A 23737-nucleotide genomic window follows, 5' to 3' on the forward strand; every position below is an offset into this window, starting at 1 on the left:
TGCCTAGATTGGTTTCTCCCTCACAAATATGTCGTCCACCTTCAAGAACAGAATATATGGATGTCAGAATCTCCATGATATTAAAGCTTCTGTGGATAACTTAGCACATTCAACAACCCCACCTCCCAAAAAGGAAGCATTGTCCTCAAAAACAAAATTTGGAGAAGGATAGTTTTTTTAAAAACAGCATCCCCTAAAGAGGTGTTTTCCAAGATATTACTTAGTTAAAATTCCCTCCATCCCCAGCCAGTGTTACAAAAGGTCAAACCTACTAAATATTACAGTTTGAAGTACCTAGCAGCATTTCTTTAGGGAAGGTTGTTAAGAATTACCTTTCTTAAATCTCAGGAATGTATCTGTGACCTTTATTATATTATGATTTAAACATTTCCTTTTAAAAAAAAGTACTTAGTTCAGAGATATCGGTGAGATAACTGTGTATTCTATTAGAAATACTGAGATGTTTTCCAGAGGGGGAAAATATGTACAAAGTTAGAGCTGAAGGGAGGACTCTTGAAATATTCATAGGAAATGCAAAAGAGACAACAGGGTCCAAAAATTAAGCTGAGAAGATCAGCATAGAAAATGGATTTATTACAGAATCAGAGAGTCAAAGATTTGGAAGAATCTTGAAAATCAAAGTTTCCTGATCAATAACAAATTCTGCAACAAAGGGTTTTGCTGTGAAAATTTTAAAAGATAATTGTTTTATTTGTGCCTAAATACTTCCAAAGTATTTAGGCACAAATAAAATACTTCCAAAGAGATGTGGTGGCTTAGTGGCTAAGACACTGAGCTTGTCGATCGAAAGGTCAGCAGTTCAGTGGTTCGAATCCCTAGTGCCGTGTCACGGGGTGAGATCCCGTTACTTGTCCCAGCTTCTACCAACCTAGCAGTTCGAAAGCATGTAAAAAAATGCAAGTAGAAAAATAGGGACTACCTTTGGTGGGAAGGTAACAGCGTTCCATGCGCCTTTGGCATTGAGTCGTGCCGGCCACATGACCATGGAGATGTCTTCGGACAGCGCTGGCTCTTTAACTTTGAAATGGAGATGAGCACCGCCCCCTAGAATCAGGAACGACTAGCACATATGTGCGAGGGGAACCTTTACCTTTACCTTTTACTTCCAAAGAAGAATCTACTACTTTCATCTGATTTCAGTTGACCAGTAATCCTTGTTAAGTAATTCTTCAAATATTTCTTTTGTTTCCTCCGTTTTTCATCTGCCACTCATCCAGGTCATTGGTAAAATGACAGAACCAGTCAACACCAGCTTGCTTTGGTTTTTTTATGGAAACATCAATAATTTCAATGGATTAACAAGCTGTTGATTGTCCTCACAGCTGTAGAATCCAATCTACAATTCAATGTCTTCTCAAAGAAGGTATCTAGAAAATCATAAGTGAATAAACTCTGTGGCAAAATTACAAAACTCATGATGTTCATAAAGGAGAGACTAGAAACAGCCTTCTCCAAGTTATGAACAGTCATAGCTTGGAACAATCTCCTTCAAGCTATACTTGTATCCTGGTGATCCATCCATGTGGTTTTATAGGGAACAATATAGAACTAGATTCCCATTGCTTCCTTTGGAGATCCCCGGTCCCCATTTCTACTATAGCCTATTATTTATTTGTAATTCTCTACCAAAAATCTACTGTAGATAGTTAAGCAGTTACAAGTCTTAAAAAGACAAAGGTATCTGCAGTGAGTTTAAATCTTGACCAGCTAAATTTGTCACTATTAATGAATTGTTATCTTCTAAATACTCTAGACCAGGGGTGTCAAACTCAAGGCCCGAAGCCAGGGGGGAAATGTAAAATTTGTTACTACTGGTTCTGTGGGCGTGGCTTGGTGGTGGTGGTGTTAATGTGACTGGGTGGGCATGGCCAACATTTTTTTTTTTTACTTTTAAAAGCATTTTTTTTGGCCGAAGAAAAATTGCTTTTAAAAGTAAAAAAAAACAAAAAACCTCTGATGATCGTGCGGCTCAGCTGGGGCGGGGGAGGGGGAACAGGGATTTTTGCTACCGGTTCTCCAAACCACCCGCCACCATTGCTACCGGATCGGGCAATCCGGTCCAAACCGGGAGCATTTCACCCCTGCCCGCAGCCCTCCCAAGCTCTGTTTCCGCTGGCAGAGGCGCTGTGGGCCGGATCCCAAAGGTGCTTAGATCTGGCCTGTGGGACCTCCTTGGAAACAGCCAAGGACCAGTCCACGGCGCCTCTGCCAGTGAAAATGGAGTTCAGGAGTGTCATGGGAGGCCCTCTGGAGCTCCATTTTTGCTGGTAGAGGGTTGCAAGAGGCCGTCGCAGCCGAAAATGGAGCTTGGGAGCCTGTTTTCGCTGGCAGAGTGCTCAGGCCGCCACAGGCACCCCCGACACGAGTGACATCGAGTTGGCCATGCTCACCCCAGCCCCGTGAGGTCAAACACAACCCTAATGCAGCCATCCCTGCTCTAGATTAAACATTTTAATCTTATTGTGACCCAGGCCCAAGTAGGCAGTAGGACACTTAGTCAGTGTAAAAACAAACAAACTTTATTAAAACAGCTGAGAATTACTTCATTCTCAGCGTAGTCCAACTACATTAAAGCAAATTCCTCCCAACACAATTCCTCAGTCCTATCACCAACGTTGGTCCAATTAGGCAAACTGCCAAAGGCCTTTCTTGGCAAAAATTCAGAAGACACCAATATGAAACAAATGCAACAAGACAAAAAGCTATCAACGTTGTTTTCTGGCAAAGAGCCCAAATGCCATTGCTGGTTATTTAAGCCTTATGGGAGGGGCCAATCTTCTCTTGACCCTACTCGCGAGTCGTTCTCTTTGCTTGAGCCGCTCTTGCCTTCTGGCAGCTCTCCTCATGCATGCATTAGGAACAGGCTCCTCCTGTTCATCTGCCTCACTACTTTCAGCCTCTGGACACTCTAGAGTCCGCACTTCACTCCCCAATGGCTTTGGCCCCACCTCTGCCTCTGACACAGAGCCCTCATCCAGTCCTTCCCTAGCCTCCAGGACTCATTGCTGTCTGACTTCATTGCCAGCTCCGCAGGCTGCTGGCGGACCACAACTAATCTGACCTTTTCCAAACACATAACAAATATGTGAAGGCCTTTATAAAATGGAGAGACTCTCTCTCTCTCTCTCCCTCTTTCCTTTCCTTTCCTTTCCTTTCCTTTCCTTTCCTTTCCTTTCCTTTCCTTTCCTTTCCTTTTCTTTCCTTTTCTGGTTGACTAGTGACCACCAGAGAAGGGGCATGTCACCCTTGACTCCTAAAATATTTCTAACATCAGTCCCTGCTGTCCATTTAATTCCAGCTCCAAATCAATGGGTGATATGACCAAAAAAAAAATGCACCCAAAAACCACATACCTTGAATCTGTCCTGGAATAGAGAAAAAATATTCTATGCGGAAATTGATTAAAAATTATAGCCTTCTGATTCTAATGAGCTGGGTCAAATAAGAGCATCATAGCAAGCAAGAATTAAAAGAAACCTGTAGCCACAGTTAAACGATGGTTAAATGTTGCTATTGTTTTGCGGCACAATGTAGCTGTAACTCTTAGCTCACTTATCATGTGAACGTTGAATTTTTTTTATTTTTATTTGTATTTATTTATTTATTTTATCGCACAGTATATATAAGCGTAAGCATGAAATAACTATACAATATATAAGTATATATATTTAAGTATGAGTATGTAATAACTAAATTAATTGGATCTAACAAAAGGAAACAATAGGACAGGAACGGTAGGCACGTTTGTGCTCTTATGCACGCCCCTTACAGGCCTCTTAGGAATGGGGTGAGGTCAATAGTAGACAGTTTTTGGTTGAAGATTTGGGGATTTGGGGAAGAGACCACAGAGTCAGGTAGTGTATTCCAGGCATTAACAACTCTGTTACTGAAGTCATATTTTCTGCAATCAAGATTGGAGCGGTTAACATTAAGCTTAAATCTATTGTGTGCTTTTGTATTGTTGCAGCTGAAGAAGTCTTTGACAGGAAGGACATTATAATAGATGATTCTATGGGTTAAACTCAAGTCATGTCAAAGATGGCATAGTTCTAAATTTTCTAAACCCAGGATTTCAAGTCTGGTGGCATAGGTATTTTGTTGTATTCAGAGGAGTGGAGAACTCTTCTTGTAAAATATTTCTGGACACGTTCAATTGTATTGATGTCAGAAATGACTTCATAAGGGATATAGTTTTAATTAATGTACTTCTCTTGAGCAGGAGTAAGTTTCCAAAGAATTCTGTGACAAGAATGGTTGTTTAAAACAGTTTCACAAGACCTTTTGTTCAAACCCAGACAGATTCTAACAAACTATATGCCAAAGACGATAGGCTCCAATGGTTACTATCTCTTAAGAGACAGGTTGTCCTATTATTTTTCACACATTTGTTCTTTGGGAATCTTTTTAGAAAGATTATTTCACAGATGTGTCTAAGTTAAGTTTCTAGTCATGAGACTCTATCCATATCTCTTGCTGGATCAAATATAGTAGATTTTAAAGTTGTCTAAAAATGGTTACCGAAGGACAGCCTTCCTCTGAACTAAGAATATGGGATGTGACCATTCACATTGGAATAGGATAGGATAGGATAGGATAGGATAGGATAGGATAGGAGAGGAGAGGAGAGGAGAGGAGAGGAGAGGAGAGGAGAGGAGAGAAGAGAAGAGAAGAGAAGAGAAGAGAAGAGAAGAGAAGAGAAGAGAAGAGAATTCTTTATTGGCCAAGTGTGATTGGACACACAAGGAATTTGTCTCTGGTGCATAAGTTCTCACTGTACATAAAGAAAAAAATAAAATACATTTGTCAAGAATCATAAAATACAACACTTAGTGATAGTCATAGGATACTAATAAGCAATCAAAGCATACTGGGAAACAATAAAAACAATATAAGTTGTAAAGATACAAGCAACATGGATATAGTCATAAATGGGAAGAGATAGGTACCAGTAAGGATGAGAAGAGGAATAGCAATACAGTCTTAGTAGTTAATTTGACAGTGTTGTGGGGATTAGTTGTTAAGCATAGTGATGGCATTCGGGAAAAAAATGTTCTTGTGTCTAGCTAGTTGTTCTGATGTGCAGTGCTCTATAGCGTCATATTGAGGGTAGAAGTTGAAACAATTTATGTCCAGGATGTGAGGGGTCTGCAGATATTTTCACAGCCCTCTTTTTGACTCCTGCAGAATGTTGACTTAGTGCTTATGCTTTAATTTAGTTCACCATAATCAAATCAGGCTGTTATTTCTCAGTCTGGGTAGTGCTTGGCACTCGAATCATTAATTTTGTTTTAATTATGACACAAGAGTAAACCCTTGTAAATAATATTCAACATATATAAAGTCGACGCCGTCTGCAGATGGCCAAAATGTAATGAAAAAATGCTGGTATTTGCCAATGTTTGCAGTATGATGCCAAAATATGGATCACTCATGAATCATCAGTAGACTGAGGAACGGTTTACTGTCTAGCAATTAGAAGAGAACACCAAGAGACCAGCCGTTTATGGAATCATAGGCAAAAAACAATATTGATTCATTAAACAAAAGAAAAAGATTTAGAAGACACTGATGGTTTTTATTAAGAATCTTAACCCAGAAATCACTAATTCTGATAGCAAAAACTTGGTGATTATATAGGATGATCGGTTACTACTGAAAACTATTTTAAATCTTTTATTATTATTATTATCTCTTTTATTCATTAAACATGAAACTCAGTCAACTGAACATTTAAAAATTTGTCACAAATATGAATGACTGGTACTAATGGTTGATACGGGTTGCTGCCAGCATTCTAGGTATCAACCAAGTATCTTCTTAAAATATATGATGTTCCAAATAGCGCAGTTTTTTGTAGTTCCACTGGTGTTATTGTAGGAAGCTGCAATTTCTTGATATGTTTTGTAAAATTCATGGACATGGTACCAAGTGCCCCAATGACAATGGGTATCACTGTTATATGTTTCATCCATAGCCGTGTAGTTTTGGTGGTCAGGTCGTGATATTTTGTAATTTTTTTCAGGTTTTTTTGGTTGACTCTGGCATCTCCTGATACAGCAATATCAATAAACTGTATGCTTTAGCCCTTGACAACCATGATATCTGGTGTATTGTGTTCCAAATGACGATCCATTTGTATTTGAAAGTCCCACAAAATCTTTACTGCCTCATTTTTAGTAACTTTTTCCACTTTGTGCTCCCATGGCTCTTTGGATACAGGTATGTCGTATTTTTTACATAATGACCAATGGACTAATTTAGCAACTCGATCATGTCTAGCTTTGTAATCTGTTTGCATGATTTTGCTGGATTCACACATTAAGTAAGGGCCTCTGGTGGCTCAGCAGACTAAGTCTGTCTGTTATTAACACAGCTGCTTGCAATTACTGGAAGTTCAAGTCCCACCAGGCCCAAGGTTGACTCAGCCTTCCATCCTTTATAAGGTAGGTAAAATGAGGACCCAGATTGTTGGGGGCAATAAAAAGTTGACTTTGTATATAATATACAAATGGATGAAGACTATTGCTTAACACATTGTAAGCCGCCCTGAGTCTTCGGAGAAGGGCGGGATATAAATTCAAATTTTAAAAAAAAGTATGAAACAGTTTCAACTTTGTCTTTGCAAAGTCGGCAGTTTGGATTGTCAGTGGATTTTTGTATCTTCGCTTTCATGGCATTAGTTTTTCTTGAGCAGCAAGTATTTAATCTTCCGTTTCTTTCTTGATTCCTCTCTTAAGCCATGTCAAGTTGTTATCACATTTTCCTTCAATGTTTTTCAAGCGCTGTTCATGCAGAGCTTTGATTTTCCATCCATTTAATCTGTCATCCAACTGTTTTTCCTTATATTCTGCCTTTGTTGTTGTTGTTGTTGTTGTTGTTGTTGTTGTTGTTGTTATTTCAGTGAGTTAGCTGTAATGACAGTTATATTTTTTTGGAATGCAATTATGCTTAGAAATCATCTGTTATCTCAGTAGTAGGTGGCACATTTAAACGTTACTTGAACGATCAAATGAATTTTGCCCGTTTGTAACATACACACATTCACACATACAGTATATTTATGAAACATTTACAATAACGCTAAACAGCACAATAAAATGGTTAAAAAGAGAGACCAGAAAAGCAGTTCAGAAAATGAAATAAATTACTATTCCCTTAGTATTCCTCCCACACATGAACACATTCATCTGGCATAAAACAATTATGGTTTCCTTAAATAACATAAGATATAACCTTAGACTATATACTTGAGAAGGTTTTAAGTTCAGCTTGACCAGAAAGCTGTTGAAAATTAATTCACATGACAATAACGAGTGGGAATAACTTGTTTTTCCTCCACTACTCCAACAAAAATGAAACTTAGTTTATAAGAAGTCATACACCACCTACTGAATAGTTTAAAACAATTTTTTTCCTTTAATTTGGACTGAGGGCGATGATGCTACTGGAGGAAGCTCCTCCCCCCACCCCCCGGGAAGAAGGAAATATTTTGAGGGATATTAAAAAGAGGCAGATTATTATATTACCCAAAAGGAGAAATGGAGAAACATCTTTTTTTTAGAGGCAGAAAGCAAACCCCACTTTCCTTAATAGCCCCAGCAGATACTGAGGCCACCTTTTAGAAATGCAGAGTTGGTAATCCAGTCAAGGCAGGATATTTTGAAACAAATGCAAAATGGTGCGATTGGAAGCGGCCATGACTCAAGATCCAACACAGGACAAAGCCGTTAAGCCACAATAGGAATTATCGCATCATCCTCAAAGCAGTCCAAACTTCAAACAAACTTAGCTCAGACACAAACACCTAGGATCTGTACTTTGCCTGTAAAGCCAGCTATGACCCCTACATAACCCCTACATGTCCCCATAGGAATCTGACAACAGTCCATAGAATACATGTTCTTGCTCAGGAACAGGAAGCTCAAGTTCAAAGGCCAAAAGAAGGTATAAAACCCCCTCACTCTCAACTCCATGTAATCAGCTACACCAGGACCATGGGCTTGGTGGTTCTATTCATCATTAAACCTTGTTTCCAGTCTGCCTCCAAGTTTTCAGTCTTTCTCCCAGCATGGAACTGAACCAGATGGACATGTCTTCCCACACTGTTTTTCATACTTGAATTCAGTTTCGAGTCTTAAAACCTCTTCTTGGAAATCTTATTTCCCCTAGTTATTTTCAAACCAATTAAAGGCTGGTAGGTTTGTTTCTTTTCTGTGAAATTAAATAGAATAGAATAGAATAGGATATAATTTTTTTTTTATTGGCCAAGTGTGATTGGACACACAAGGAATTTGTCTTGGTGCATATGCTCTCAGTGTACATAAAAGAAAAGATACCTTCATCAAGGTACAACATTTACAACACAAATGATGGTCAATATATCAATATAAATCATAAGGACTGCCAGCAACAAAGTTACAGTCATACAGTCATAAGTGGAAAGAGATTGGTGATGGGAACGATGAGAAGATTAATAGTAGTGCAGATTTAGTAAATAGTTTGACAGTGTTGAGGGAATTATTTGTTTAGCAGAGTGATGGCCTTCAGGGAAAAACTGTTCTTGTGCCTAGTTGTTCTGGTGTGCAGTGCTCTATAACGTCGTTTTGAGGGTAGGAGTTGAAACAGTTTATATCCTGGATGTGAGGGATCTGTAAATATTTTCATATAATGTAGAATTGACTGCCTTAGATGAATCCAAGAGATTAGATGCGTCTTAGGTGGTGAAAGGTCTGTTTACCTCAGCTTTTCTTTTTATATTAAGAAGAAAATATCCAAACAGAGAAGTCAAGTGCATTTTGAAGATATTAACTCATTAATGATCAACTCTAAATTAATAGGATGGTTGGAATGATAGAAACCCTTCAATCTGTATAATTTCTGTATATAATAATCGATCTTTGGTTTATAAAACGTGGCAGCAGATGCAGCATGATAAAAATAGAAATAAAAGGAGGACTAGGGATAGGTTTTTAGCCATTTCACCCAGATTTTAAAATTAGCACTCTAAAAATGGCTTTTGATGGCCATTGTTGATGGCTTTAAAGGCTTTATCGTTTAATAGTGTCAGGTAGGAATATGGAGCTTTTAATATCCCAGCATTATCCCACTGGGGCCTCAACCCAGATTTTGATTTTCACCTTTGTGAACAACCATGCCATGTTTCTTAAATGGAAAACCTCAGAAGAACAGAATAGAGTAACAGAATAATGGGGTTGGAAGGGACCTTGGAGGTCTTCTGCATCATTTCAGACAAATGGTTGTCCAATCTTTACATAAAAACCTCCAGTAATTCACAATAAACAGATAAATTTGGAAGTCCAAATCCACCCTGAGATATTTTTAAATACAATGTTATTTTTTTTTTACAGTGCCTCAATCTTTTTCAAGCAGATAGATGATAGATAGATAGATAGATAGATAGATAGATAGATAGATAGATAGATAGATAGAGAGAGAGAGAGAGAGAGAGAGATGGGGAGAGAGAATGAAAGAGAGAGGGAAAGACAGAGAGAGGAGGAGAGATATATATATATATATATATATATATATATATATATATATATATATATATATATATATATATATATATATATATATATATATATATATATATATATATATATAGGTCTTGGTTGTTCGGGTTTTCTCCGTAAAATTGAAGTGTCTTGGCACGTTTAAAAGTCTCATTCGTCATCTTCAGGCTTCAGCTTGTGCTTCTGGGAGCAATGTGTGATCGCAGCTGTTTCTTCCTTTTAACTGCTAGTGGGGGTTTGAACTGATTGGGTGGGAGCTTGGCTGTGCTCTGATTGGATGGGGGTTTTTCTGTGCTCTGATTGGCTGGGGGTGTGTCCTGTGTTGGTGGGGGCTTGGTTGTGCTCAATCTAGTCTGTGCTGCAGGGGGATTTGAGCTGGTGAGCTGCATAGCTGTTGTTTGGCTTTGTGGTCGTGCTACATCTTCATAGTGGGTGTCAGTCTGCTGCATGAATGGATTGGAGGGGTTTGAAATGGCTAATGTTGCAGCTGCGGTCTGGCTTCTGGTCCTTGGTCGTGCTTCATGATCAGTGTGGGTTTGGGTCTGCTTTCTGGGTGGATGTGGGGTGGTGACATCCTGTGTGGACCTTGTGAGTGTGGGTCTGGTGTCATTCCTGGTGTTAGGGACTCGTTTGTCAATAAGGGCGGTTTCCAAATGGCTGGTAGGCGGAGGTGTCATCTCGCTTGTTCATGCTGTGTGGGCGTTTTTCTATCTCAATGGCTTCTCTGATTATTCTGTTGATAAAGTGTTCAGTTTTGGCGATAGTTCTGGTCTTTTTAAAGTCAATATCATGTCCTGTGACTTTAAAGTGTTGGACCAGGGAAGAAGTTGGTTCCTCTTTTGAATGAGTTCTTGTGTTCTTCAATGCGTGCACTTATTCTTCTGTTGGTTTGTCCAATGTATGTGGTGGGGCAGGCGGTGCATGGGATTTCATATACTCCTTGATTTTCTAACTCAATTTTGTCTTTGGGGTTTCTTAGGATGGTGGATATTTTTCTGTTTGTGCAGAATGCTGTCTTGATGTTGTGTTTGTGGAGGATCTTGCTGATTCTGTCTGTGGTGCCTTTTATATATGGGAGGAGGGCTGTGCCGTTTTCTTGTTCTCTGTCTTGGATTTTAGTGGGGGGTTCTTTTTGGATTAGCTTGGTAATCTTATTTCTTTGGAATCCATTGGATGTTAGTACGTTAGTGAGAGTGTCTAGTTCGGTTTTAGGTGTTGTTCATCAGCTAAGCATTTTGTTCTGGAGATGAGTGTCTTGGCTACGGAGTTGATCTGTGCTGGGTGGTGGTGTGAGAGTGCGTGCAGATAGCGGTTTGTGTGTGTTTTCTTCTGGTAGATGGTGTGTCCTAGGGAGCCATTGGGTTTTCTGTAGACTAAGACATCCAGGAAGGAAGTTGGTTATTAACTTCTGTTTCCATGGTGAACTGTATTTTGGGGTGTAGGCTATTGAGGTGTGTGAGGAAGTTGTCAAGTTTTCTTTCCGTGTGGCCAGATTATGAAGGTGTCGTCTACATATCTGAGCCAGAGTTTGGGTTTGTGATCAGATTTTTCTAGAGCTTGGGTTTCAAAGTGTTCCATGTAGAGATTGGCAATGACAGGTGAGAGGGTGATCCCATGGGTGCTCCTTCTACTTGTTTGTATTTTGTCCATTATAGATGAAGTATGTGTTGGATAGGCAGTGGTTGGTCAGATCTAGGATGTGCTTGGGGGTTATATTTGTTTTGGATAGCTGTCAAGGCTTCTTTGATTGGCACTTGGGTGAAGAGGATATGACATCAAAGCTCACGAGTAGGTCGCTGGGCTGTAAGTTTTGTTTCTTTATGATCTCTATGAACTGGAATGAGTTTTTACGTGTGAGGTGATGGATTCTGCATAGGGCTGTAGTTGTTTGGCGAGAAATTTGGCTAGGTTTTGTAGAGGTGAGCCTATGGAGCTGACTATGGGTCTGAGTGGGGGTTCCTTCTTTGTGTATCTTGGGAGGCCATAGAGCTTAGGGCATCTGGATGATTTCTCTCTGGGAATGATTCTTTGTTGGATTTCTTCGCTGATGGGGAGGCTTTATTTTGGATCTAGTGGTTTTTCTAGGTAGGTGGTGGGGTCTGTGTTTGGGGCTTGTATGCAGGGTCTTGGAGTAGGTTGGTTAATTTGGTTTGGTAGTCAGATGTGTTCATAACCACCGTGGCGTTGCCCTTGTCTGCTGGTAGGATTATTATGCTGGTATCTTTTTTCAGGTTAAGTAGTGCTGTCTGTTCCTCTTTGGGTAAGTTGCTTTTGGGTGGCTTGCTGGTGCAGAGGATGTTGGAGGTCTCGAGTCTGATTTTGTTAGCGCCATCGGGTTGATTTTGGTCAGGCTGGTTTCAACTCCGCATATAATGGTTTCGTGGGGATGTATTTGGGAGTGACTGCAAAGTTGAACTTTGGAAAGGACATCGGTTTCAGCTTTGGTGAGGATCCTATCTGAGATGTTATGCACTGTTTGTTTCATGTGTTGCTGTGAGGGTGGAGGGTTTGTTTCTGGCGTTCTTGTAGTCTTCGGAGTTTGTTGGTGTGCGTGTCTGTCTTGAGGGTGGTCTGTGTTTGCTCTCAGACGGCAAGTTGTTTTGGATTTGTCCCAAAGTGCAGGGTGCATCTTGTTGCTGAGTTTGAGGTGAAGTGTGAGGAGATCTTTGTTGATTTGATCTAGGAGGAATCTTTTGTGTGAAGTTCATTTCTGATTAAGGCCAATTCTGTTCTTTTTAGGATGCGTTTGGTGGCTGCAGAGTTGGAGTGGAATTTCAATTGGAAGCATTTGGGGATTAAATTTTGATCGCGCAGTTTCAGAGGAATGCGAGGTCACATAAAATGGAAGCTCTTTGGACTTCTAGTTTTCATAGGTCCTGGTCAGATGGTGGATTTCCTCCCGTAGAGGTGCAATATTTGTTTTCTGAGGTTTTCACGGTGTTTGTATATAGGTCTTTGGTTGTTCGGTTTTCTCCCGTGTAAAATTGGAAGTGTCTTGGCGACGTTCGACGAAGTCTCATTCGTCATCTTCAGGCTTCAGCTTCGTGCTTCTGGGAGCAATGTGATCGCAGCTGTTTCTTCCTTTTAACTGCTAGTGGGGTTTGAACTGATTGGGTGGGAGCTTGGCTGTGCTCTGATTGGATGGGGTTTTCTGTGCTCTGATTGGCTGGGGGTGTGTCCTGTGTTGGTGGGGGCTTGGTTGTGCTCAATCTAGTCTATGCTGCAGGGGGATTTGAGCTGGTGAGCTGCATAGCTGTTGTTTGGCTTTGTGGTCGTGCTACATCTTCATAGTGGGTGTCAGTCTGCTGCATGAATGGATTGGAGGGGTTTGAAATGGCTAATGTTGCAGCTGCGGTCTGGCTTCTGGTCCTTGTGTGTGTTTTATTCTGGTAGATGGTGTGTCCTAGGGAGCCATTGGGTTTTCTGTAGACTAAGACATCCAGGAAGGGAAGTTGGTTATTAACTTCTGTTTCCATGGTGAACTGTATTTTGGGGTGTAGGCTATTGAGGTGTGTGAGGAAGTTGTCAAGTTTTTCTTTCCCGTGTGGCCAGATTATGAAGGTGTCATCTACATATCTGAGCCAGAGTTTGGGTTTGTGATCAGATTTTTCTAGAGCTTGGGTTTCAAAGTGTTCCATGTAGAGATTGGCAATGACAGGTGAGAGGGGTGATCCCATGGGTGCTCCTTCTACTTGTTTGTATTTTTGTCCATTATAGATGAAGTATGTGTTGGATAGGCAGTGGTTGGTCAGATCTAGGATGTGCTTGGGGGGGTTATATTTGTTTTGGATAGCTGTCAAGGCTTCTTTGATTGGCACTTGGGTGAAGAGGGATATGACATCAAAGCTCACGAGTAGGTCGCTGGGCTGTAAGTTTTGTTTCTTTATGATCTCTATGAACTGGAATGAGTTTTTTACAAACCCACACTGATCATGAAGCACGACCAAGGACCAGAAGCCAGACCGCAGCTGCAACATTAGCCATTTCAAACCCCTCCAATCCATTCATGCAGCAGACTGACACCCACTATGAAGATGTAGCACGACCACAAAGCCAAACAACAGCTATGCAGCTCACCAGCTCAAATCCCCCTGCAGCACAGACTAGATTGAGCACAACCAAGCCCCCACCAACACAGGACACACCCCCAGCCAATCAGAGCACAGAAAAACCCCCATCCAATCAGAGCACAGCCAAGCTCCCACCCAATCAGTTCAAACCCCCACTAGCAGTTAAAAGGAAGAAACAGCTGCGATCACACATTGCTCCCAGAAGCACGGTTGAAGCCTGAAGATGACGAATGAGACGCCGAAACGTCGCCAAGACACTTCCAATTTTACACGGAGAAAACCCGAACAACCAAAGACCTATATACAAACACCGTGAAAACCTCAGAAAACAAATATTGCACCTCTACGGGAGGAAATCCACCATCTGACCAGGACCTATGAAAACTAGAAGTCCAAAGAGCTTCCATTTTATGTGACCTCGCATTCTACGAAACTGCCGCGATCAAAATTTAATCCCCAAATGCTTCCAATTGAAATTCCACTCCAACTCTGCAGCCACCAAACGCATCCTAAAAGAACAGAATTGGCCTTAATCAGAAATGAACTTCACACAAAAGATTCCTCCTAGATCAAATCAACAAAGATCTCCTCACACTTCACCTCAAACTCAGCAACAAGATGCACCCTGCACTTTGGGACAAATCCAAACAACTTGCCGTCTGAGAGCGAAACACAGACCACCCTCAAGACAGACACGCACACCAACAAACTCAAGACTACAAGAACGCCAGAAAACAAACCTCCACCCTCACAGCAACACATGAAACAAACAGTGCATAACATCTCAGATAGGATCCTCACCAAAGCTGAAACCGATGTCCTTTCCAAAGGATTCAACTTTGCAGTCACTCCCAAATACATCCCCACTGGAACCATTATATGCGGAGTTGAAACCAGCCTGACCAAAATCAACCCGATGACGCTAACAAAATCAGACTCGAGATCTCCAACATCCTCTGCACCAGCAAGCCACCCAAAAGCAACTTACCCAAAGAGGAACAGACAGCACTACTTAACCTGAAAAAAGATACCAGCATAATAATCCTACCAGCAGACAAGGGCAACGCCACGGTGGTTATGAACACATCTGACTACCAAACCAAATTAACCAACCTACTCCAAGACCCTGCATACAAGCCCCTAAAACAGACCCCACCACCTACCTAGAAAACCACTAGATCCAAAATAAAAGCCTCCCCATCAGCGAAGAAATCCAACAAAGAATCATTCCCAGAGAGAAATCATCCAGATGCCCTAAGCTCTATGGCCTCCCAAGATACACAAAGAAGGAACCCCCACTCAGACCCATAGTCAGCTCCATAGGCTCACCTCTACAAAACCTAGCCAAATTTCTCGCCAAACAACTACAGCCCTATGCAGAATCCATCACCTCACACGTAAAAACTCATTCCAGTTCATAGAGATCATAAAGAAACAAAACTTACAGCCCAGCGACCTACTCGTGAGCTTTGATGTCATATCCTCTTCACCCAAGTGCCAATCAAAGAAGCCTTGACAGCTATCCAAAACAAATATAACCCCCCCAAGCACATCCTAGATCTGACCAACCACTGCCTATCCAACACATACTTCATCTATAATGGACAAAAATACAAACAAATAGAAGGAGCACCCATGGCATCACCCTCTCACCTGTCATTGCCAATCTCTACATGGAACACTTTGAAACCCAAGCACTAGAAAATCTGATCACAAACCCAAACTCTGGCTCAGATATGTAGACGACACCTTCATAATCTGGCCACACGGGAAAGAAAAACTTGACAACTTCCTCACACACCTCAATAGCCTACACCCCAAAATACAGTTCACCATGGAAACAGAAGTTAATAACCAACTTCCTTCCTAGATGTCTTAGTCTACAAGAAACCCAATGGCTCCCTAGGACACACCATCTACCAGAAGAAAACACACACAAACCGCTATCTGCACGCACTCACACCACCACCCAGCACAGATCAACTCCGTAGCCAAGACACTCATCTCCAGAACAAAATGCTTAGCTGATGAACAACACCTAAAACCCGAACTAGACACTCTCACTAACGTACTAACATCCAATGGATTCCAAAGAAATAAGATTACCAAGCTAATCCAAAAGAACCCCCACTAAAATCCAAGACAGAGAACAAGAAAACGGCACAGCCCTCCTCCCATATATAAAAGGCACCACAGACAGAATCAGCAAGATCCTCCACAAACATAACATCAAGACAGCATTCTGCACAAACCAAAAATATCCACCATCCTAAGAAACCCCAAAGACAAAATTGAGTTAGAAAATCAAGGAGTATATGAAATCCCATGCACCGCCTGCCCCACCACATACATTGGACAAACCAACAGAAGAATAAGTGCACGATTGAAGAACACAAGAACTCATTCAAAAAGAGGAACCAACTTCTTCCCTGGTCCAACACTTTAAAGTCACAGGACATGATATTGACTTTAAAAAGACCAGAACTATCGCCAAAACTGAACACTTTAACAACAGAATAATCAGAGAAGCCATTGAGATAGAAAAACGCCCACACAGCATGAACAAACGAGATGACACCTCCCGCCTACCAGCCATTTGGAAACCCGCCCTTATTGACAAACGAGTCCCTAACACGAGGAATGACACCAGACCCACACTCACGAGGTCCACACAGGATGTCACCACCGCACATCCACCCAGAAAGCAGACCAAACCCACACTGATCATGAAGCACGACCAAGGACCAGAAGCCAGACCACAGCTGCATCATTAGCCATTTCAAACCCCTCCAATCCATACATGCAGCAGACTGACACCCACTATGAAGATGTAGCACGACCACAAAGCCAAACAACAGCTATGCAGCTCACCAGCTCAAATCCCCCTGCAACACAGACTAGATTGAGCACAACCAAGCCCCCACCAACACAGGACACACCCCAGCCAATCAGAGCACAGAAAACCCCATCCAATCAGAGCACAGCCAAGCTCCCACCCAATCAGTTCAAACCCCACTAGCAGTTAAAAGGAAGAAACAGCTGCGATCACACATTGCTCCCAGAAGCACGGCTGAAGCCTGAAGATGACGAATGAGACTTCGAAACGTCGCCAAGACACTTCCAATTTTACACGGAGAAAACCGAACAACCAAAGACCTATATACAAACACCGTGAAAACCTCAGAAAACATATATATATATATATATATATATATATATATATATATATATATATATATATATATATATATATATATATATATATATATATATATATATATATATATATATATATATATATATGTAGGTCTTTGGTTGTTGGGTTTTCTCCCGTGTAAAATTGAAAGTGTCTTGCCGGCGTTCGGCGAAGTCTCATTCGTCATCTTCAGGCTTCAGCTTCGTGCTTCTGGGAGCAATGTGTGATCGCAGCTGTTTCTTCCTTTTAACTGCTAGTGGGTGTTTGAACTGATTGGGTGGGTCAGACTAAATTGAGCACAACCAAGCCCCCACCCAAACAGGATACACCCCCAGCCAATCAGAGCATAAAAAACCTCCATCCAATCAGAGCACAGCCAAGCTCCCACCCAATCAGTTCAAACCCCCACTAGCAGTTAAAAGGAAGAAACAGCTGCGATCACACATTGCTCCCAGAAGCACGAAGCTGAAGCCTGAAGATGACGAATGAGACTTCGTCGAAACATTGCCAAGACATTTCCAATTTTACACGGGAGAAAACCCGAACAACCAAAGACCTACATATATATATATATATTTCACTTAAGAGTTAACACAGATAAATTTGTGTATCTTGAATTTTTTTAAAAAAATTGGATTGAAACCATTTAGTAGTTGTGATTCTTTGGAGCCATAGTAACCTGATAATTATCCCAGTTCCTGATTTTCATTTGATACATTTTATTGCAGGGACTTAGAACATAGGCTTAGAATAACTCTGGTGTACAGTACATTAGTGTGCACTCTAAGTGGCAATAAAGTTTTTCTAAGTCTAAGTCTTTATTGTCACTTTGAATGTACACTAATGGGCATACATTAAAATGAAATTTTGTTGCATATAGCTCTCAAAAGGTCACCTTCTCCAATATAAACTACATAAACGTCACAGAATAAATAAATAAATAAATAAATAAATAAATACAAAATTATGCATATACTCACATATATTGTATTATTACTGCAATAGGAATGATTGCACTTAAAAAATAATAGTGAGTATACCACTAATAGGGGACGCGGTGGCTCAGGGGCTAGGACATTGAGCTTGTCGATTGAAAGGTCGGCAGCTCAGCGGTTCGAATTCCTAGTGCTGCCGTGTAAAGGGGTGAGCTCCCGTTATTTGTCCCAGCTTCTGCCAACCTAGCAGTTTCGAAAGCACGTAAAAAATGCAAGTAGAAAAATAGGGCCCACCTTTGGTTGGGCCGTTCCATGCGCATTTGGCATTTAGTCATGCCGGCCACATGACCACATGTATATAACGTATATAGAAATTATATGGAAGGTAGATCCGAAATATACAATAATGTCACGGTCCTGTTGAATATGCACAATTGTTATGAAAAAAGTTATGAAAAAAGAAAATCGTAATAAAAATAAAATTAAAAAAATAATAATCCATAAAACACTATCCTTACTATAAATGTTATGACATTAATTTCTGGTAATTGTTAGAGCCTTAAACTAAATACATTAAAAGTGAAATCCTACAAATGTTTACACAGGATAAGCCTTAACAAACTGAATGGGGAAACCTTTAGTGAATTTTGCTTTTTTAAAAAAAATGGAGTAGATCTTTCCATTGTACTGTAAGTTTATTAAGCTGGTATCCAAGTATATCTTTGTTGTAAAATAAATACTTTCACATACCACTAGAAGGATAGGATAGGATAGGATAGGATAGGATAGGATAGGATAGGATAGGATAGGATAGGATAGGATAGGATAGGATAGGATCATGGGTGGGTTCTACTTACCTTTACAACCGGTTCACATCGTGCCCGCATGCGCGCATGCTCTTCTGCGCCTGTGCAGAAGAGTTTTGATGACATTTGGGTCAGTGGATGGAGCCTCCCGCCGGTTTTACTACTGGTTCTATAGAACCGGTCTGAACCGGGGGCAACGCACCACTGGATAGAATAGAATAGAATAGAATAGAATAGAATAGAATAGAATAGAATAGAATAGAATAGAATCTTTATTGTCACTTTAAATGTACACTAATCAGCACACATTACAATGAAATTTCATTGCATTCAGCTCTCAAAAGACAACCATTATGCATATACCCACATACACACACATATATGACACAGAGAAACATCACAGTAATAGTTTGGATGGATACATGTAGATGGCGTGAAAAACAAATCTTGCGAGTTTTCCAGATGGATGGTATACGGAACAAAGCTGTTACAGAATTGGGTAGTCCTCCTAGAAATACTTCAGAACTTCCTCCCAGAGGGGAGCAACAGAATCAGACTAAAGTGAGTGTGTGGGATCTCTAACAAAGCTTCAAATTCTAAGCACATAGTGCTTATAAGCAGCATCCTGAATAATGGGAAGCGAGCTTCCTTTAATCTTCTCTGCTGTCCTCACCACTCTCTGTATGGACTTTCTATCTGAGGCACCGCTGCCACCAAACCAAACAGTTACGCAGTTTGTTAAAATGCCTCTGCAAAAAGTGGCCAGGACAGAAGGAGAAAGATGTGCTCTTCTCATCCGACACAGGAAATGCAGACACTGGTTTGCATACTTTACTAAAGATAATGTATGAGGAGACCAACTAAGTTATTTGCACCCCCATATACTTAATACTGTTGATTACCTGCACAGCTGCAGCCTTGATACTTCTAAGGATTGGGCCACCAGTTTTGTAGCTACTACCAATCTTTCTTTTCTGAGGGTGAAGTTGTATCAGCTGATTTTAGGGTAATATGATGTAAAAAGAGCTAGCATGTTGCAAAAGAAAATGCCAATCTGCAACATAAACTTTATTGCTAAAGAAGTTTGAGTTCTATCACAGGAAGATATTGAAAGAAAACATTGGAATGTTGAAACTACGTTCATGGAAACTTGATCTGTGAATTCATGGAAACTAAATCTGTGTTTAGTTTAGGTAGCTTACTCTGCTGCTCAGCTGTTCCACAAAAAGACAAAAATGAGCTAAGATCACAGGCAGGAAGAAAGAGGAAGGGAGGCATAGCTGGTCATAGGTTTATTTATTTATTTTTAAATTTATTTGCCACCTATCTCGCCAAGGGACTACTCTAAGCAGCTTCCCTTCTACAGTCTCCAAGGTCTATTTTATAAGGGCGTTGGAATATGGTCTCAATATTACTAATATGGCTGAAAGAAGATTGCTTAACTCTATAGACCAGTGATGGATCTTTTAGGCACCAAGTGCCCAAACCGTGTGTGCGTGCATGCCCAAATTGAAAGATGTGCATGCAAAAATGTGTGGATGCACAGACATGAATGCAGGCATGCATAGATATACACACATGTGCAGCAGAGACCCAAAGACCAGCTGGCCAGCAGGAGGCGGGGCATCCCAAAACCGACAGTAGGGCAAGAAGTAAGATCTTTTTTCTTTTGTGAGCTTCTGTTTCATCGTTTGCAGGGAAGGAGAAGCTCACAAATGAAACACCACAGAGATCTGACTTGAGGTGACGGCACGCATGCCAGAAGAGAGTGTTGTGGCTCCCACCCCCGAATCTGGCCCCATGCCTGAAAGTGCCTTGGAGCTGGGCCTGCTGCCAGAGAGTGACTTGGAGCCGGGCCTGCTGCCAGAAAGTGACTTGGACAGTGAGGGGGAAGGGCCATCAGGACTTACCTCGGAAGCACCAGCCTCCCTGGATCAGCTCCAGGAGCCAGAAGCAGGCCAAACGAAAGAGATAACGAGGCCTCCTTCTCCTGACTCTTCCCCCCCCCCAGGCCACGCCTGCAAACCCAGCTCACAGCAATCAGGCTTGGCTCAATCCCAGATTTCGTAGGCAGGAGAGAAGGGAACAACAGAAGCAGGGGAGGGGCAGGCCTAGGAAGTGCTGAGTCATGGAGCCACACCCCACAGGATATAAAAGGCAGCAAGAGCTGGTGTGTCTCTTTGTATCAGGCAAATTCACGGATTGACTGGAGCTGAAGGTTGTGATTCACCAGTGTCTTGGCATCTAACGAGAGGGCTCTTGGCAGATGCTGGCTCTTTTGCTGCCAGAGCTGATAAGAACCGGCTAATTAAGCCATCGTTCGGATGGAGGCGAGGAGGACATAACAGAGAGGCTCTGCATACCACCTCTGGCACGCGTGCCATAGGCTCGCCATCACAGCTACCAACCACATTTAATGGTTTGAATCATAGCCAAGTGCCTCTCAGTATAACGAGTCACTTTTCATGCCTGGACTTTCTGAAATGACAGATCAAAAAATCTATATGGAAGTGTTTCATAATAATATCCTGTCAGTAAGTAAAGGTCAAATATCTTGGGACTGGGGAAATACTATCTTCATGAACTTTTTAAAAAGTTATCTTAATCTTAGGAGATTCTAATGTTTAATAGTCTTCGTGTTGATTCTTAAGTTTAATTGGTAAAGTTTCACAAGGTGTAATAACAATATCTAATATAAAGAATTTCAAGCATTAGATATCTAGCTGGTAACCAAATCACGGGCTGCAAAGTATCCTTAAAGTAATTTTCTCTAAATGCAACAACATTAAATACAAAGAGACAATAGAAATGGTTGATAATATTTGCTTAGTTTTATTTTTTTAAAAAAATAATAAGAGTCATCCGAATAAAATAGAAATGTTGTAGCACTATTTCAAGAGAAGCACAGCAGCCCACTGATTTCCTAGGAGAGCAATTATATGCACCTCTACAGACGTTCTCCACATATTTTTTTTTTAAAAAAGGTAAACACAATAAACAGATTTCACTAGCAAAATAACTTTAGGCAATAAATGAAATTATCATACACGCTGGAAATAGAAAACAGCTTTTTTTTTTCCAGAATGTACATCTGTTACTGGGAGCATGCCTTCGGCTCCACATTGCTTAGAAAGTATAATTTTATGCTTAGGGATGGATCAAAAATATACCTTCAAGTTGTAAATATTTGACCTATGGTGGGTGTCTTTAAGCTGTTGCGGGAAGTGACATCTTAAAGTACAGGACTTAAAATACAAAACCAAGAGAGGTCAATGAAGAGAAGGTTCTTCCCTTTGCTCATTACAACATAACCAACCAGATCAGATTTGGCACATACTATATTTTTGGGAATATAAGATGCACTCCCCCCCCCAAAAAAAAAAGAGGGTGAAAATTTGGGTGCGTCTTATATATTGAGGTTGCAAAAAACTCTAGGCAGAGAGCAGTGATGGTCTGTGGCAATCCCTGCAGCCTGGAACAACTGATTGAGGGTATTCCGGGAGGCCGATCCACCCGCCGATCAGCTGGTCGTGTTGAATCAGGTTGCAATAATATGCAGAAAGCTGACCTGGCTGTTCCCTATTTGCTGCAAGGACTCAGAGTTTGCAGCACAATCACATCCAGAAAGCACACACAAGTAACTGATTCAGCAGGATTCAATAACTTCTCTTTATATATAATCCAGCACATGAAGTAAATATACAATACCAAAAGCAGGTTTTCCAACATGGTAGTAAATACAAGCAAAACACAAGCAGAGGAGAGGAGTTTCAGTTTCAGTTTTGAGCAGCAGACTAGTTTAGAGCTCAGCACAGACTCAGAGCTGCTGCAGAGCTAAGTCACCCCCAGGCTCCTTGCTGTCTCCTTCCTTGTTGCTCACACAGCAAATACTGTTTCAGTTTCCAAACAGCCCTCAACTCTCTCACACACTGACAGGACGCTAGCCAGATGAATACCGATGGATGCTGGTAGGCAGAGGCAGATTTTTTTTTCTTATTTTCCTCCCCAAAAACTAAGGTGCGTCCTATACTCCAGAGCATCTTAGACTCCAAAAAATACAGTAGATTGGTTGCCTCAGTAACAGGAAGGGACATGCTCATTTTCCCTACAGGTGAGAACAGATTCCCCTTCAAAGTGTTCTATGGTTCAAAGTGAAAGTGTTAGTCTTATTGTGAGCTATTCTTCCTCTGGATCAATTAATGCACTCGATGTGCTGTTCTTGTCTCCCTTCTCATAGAAAAGATGCCCTCAGTTCCCCACTTCCTCTTCCTCCTTTCCTTTCACTTTGTTACCTCTCCACGATTCAAGCATTCGAAGCAATGATGGGTCACGTTAACTAGACTAAATGGGGTCAACTTTTTTTTTTTTTTTTTGCATTTATCTCCCGCCCTTCTCCAAAGACTCAGGGCGGCTTACACTATGTTAGCAATAGTCTTCATTCTATTTGTATATTTATATATAAAGTCAACTTATTGCCCCCAACAATCTGGGTCCTCATTTTACCTACCTTATAAAGGATGGAAGGCTGAGTCAACCTTGGGCCTGATGGGACTAGAACCTGCAGTAATTGCAGGCAGCTGCTGTTAATAACAGACTGCATTAGCAGTCTGAGCCACAGAGGCCGAGAGAACTTGATTCCGCACCGCCACTTTTCAAAAATAACTATGATCTTTATCCAAGTATGGGTTTTTTTGTCCAGTATACATACTCTAGAATAGAATAGAATAGAATAGAATAGAATAGAATAGAATAGAATAGAATAGAATAGAATTTTTTATTGGCCAAGTGTGATTGGACAAACAAAGAATTTGTCTTGATGCATATGCTCTCAGTGTACATAAAAGAAAAGATACCTTCATCAAGGTACAACACTTACAACACTTAATGATAGTCATAGGGTACAAATAAGCAGTCAGGAAACAATCAATATCAATATTGATCAATCAATATCAATATTAAAGATACAAGCAACAAAGTTACAGTCATGCAGTCATAAGTGGAAGGAGATGAGTGATGGGAATGATGAGAAGATTAATAATAGTGCAGACTTAGTAAATAGTTTGACAGTGTTGAGGGAATTATTTGTTTAGCAGAGTGATGGCATTTGGGGAAAAAATCTTTTTGTGTCTAGTTGTTCTGATTTGCAGTGCTCTATAGCGTCGTTTTGAGGGTAGGA

The sequence above is a fragment of the Ahaetulla prasina genome, chromosome 5 (genome assembly GCF_028640845.1).
Source record: "Ahaetulla prasina isolate Xishuangbanna chromosome 5, ASM2864084v1, whole genome shotgun sequence".
Taxonomy (NCBI): domain Eukaryota; kingdom Metazoa; phylum Chordata; class Lepidosauria; order Squamata; family Colubridae; genus Ahaetulla; species Ahaetulla prasina.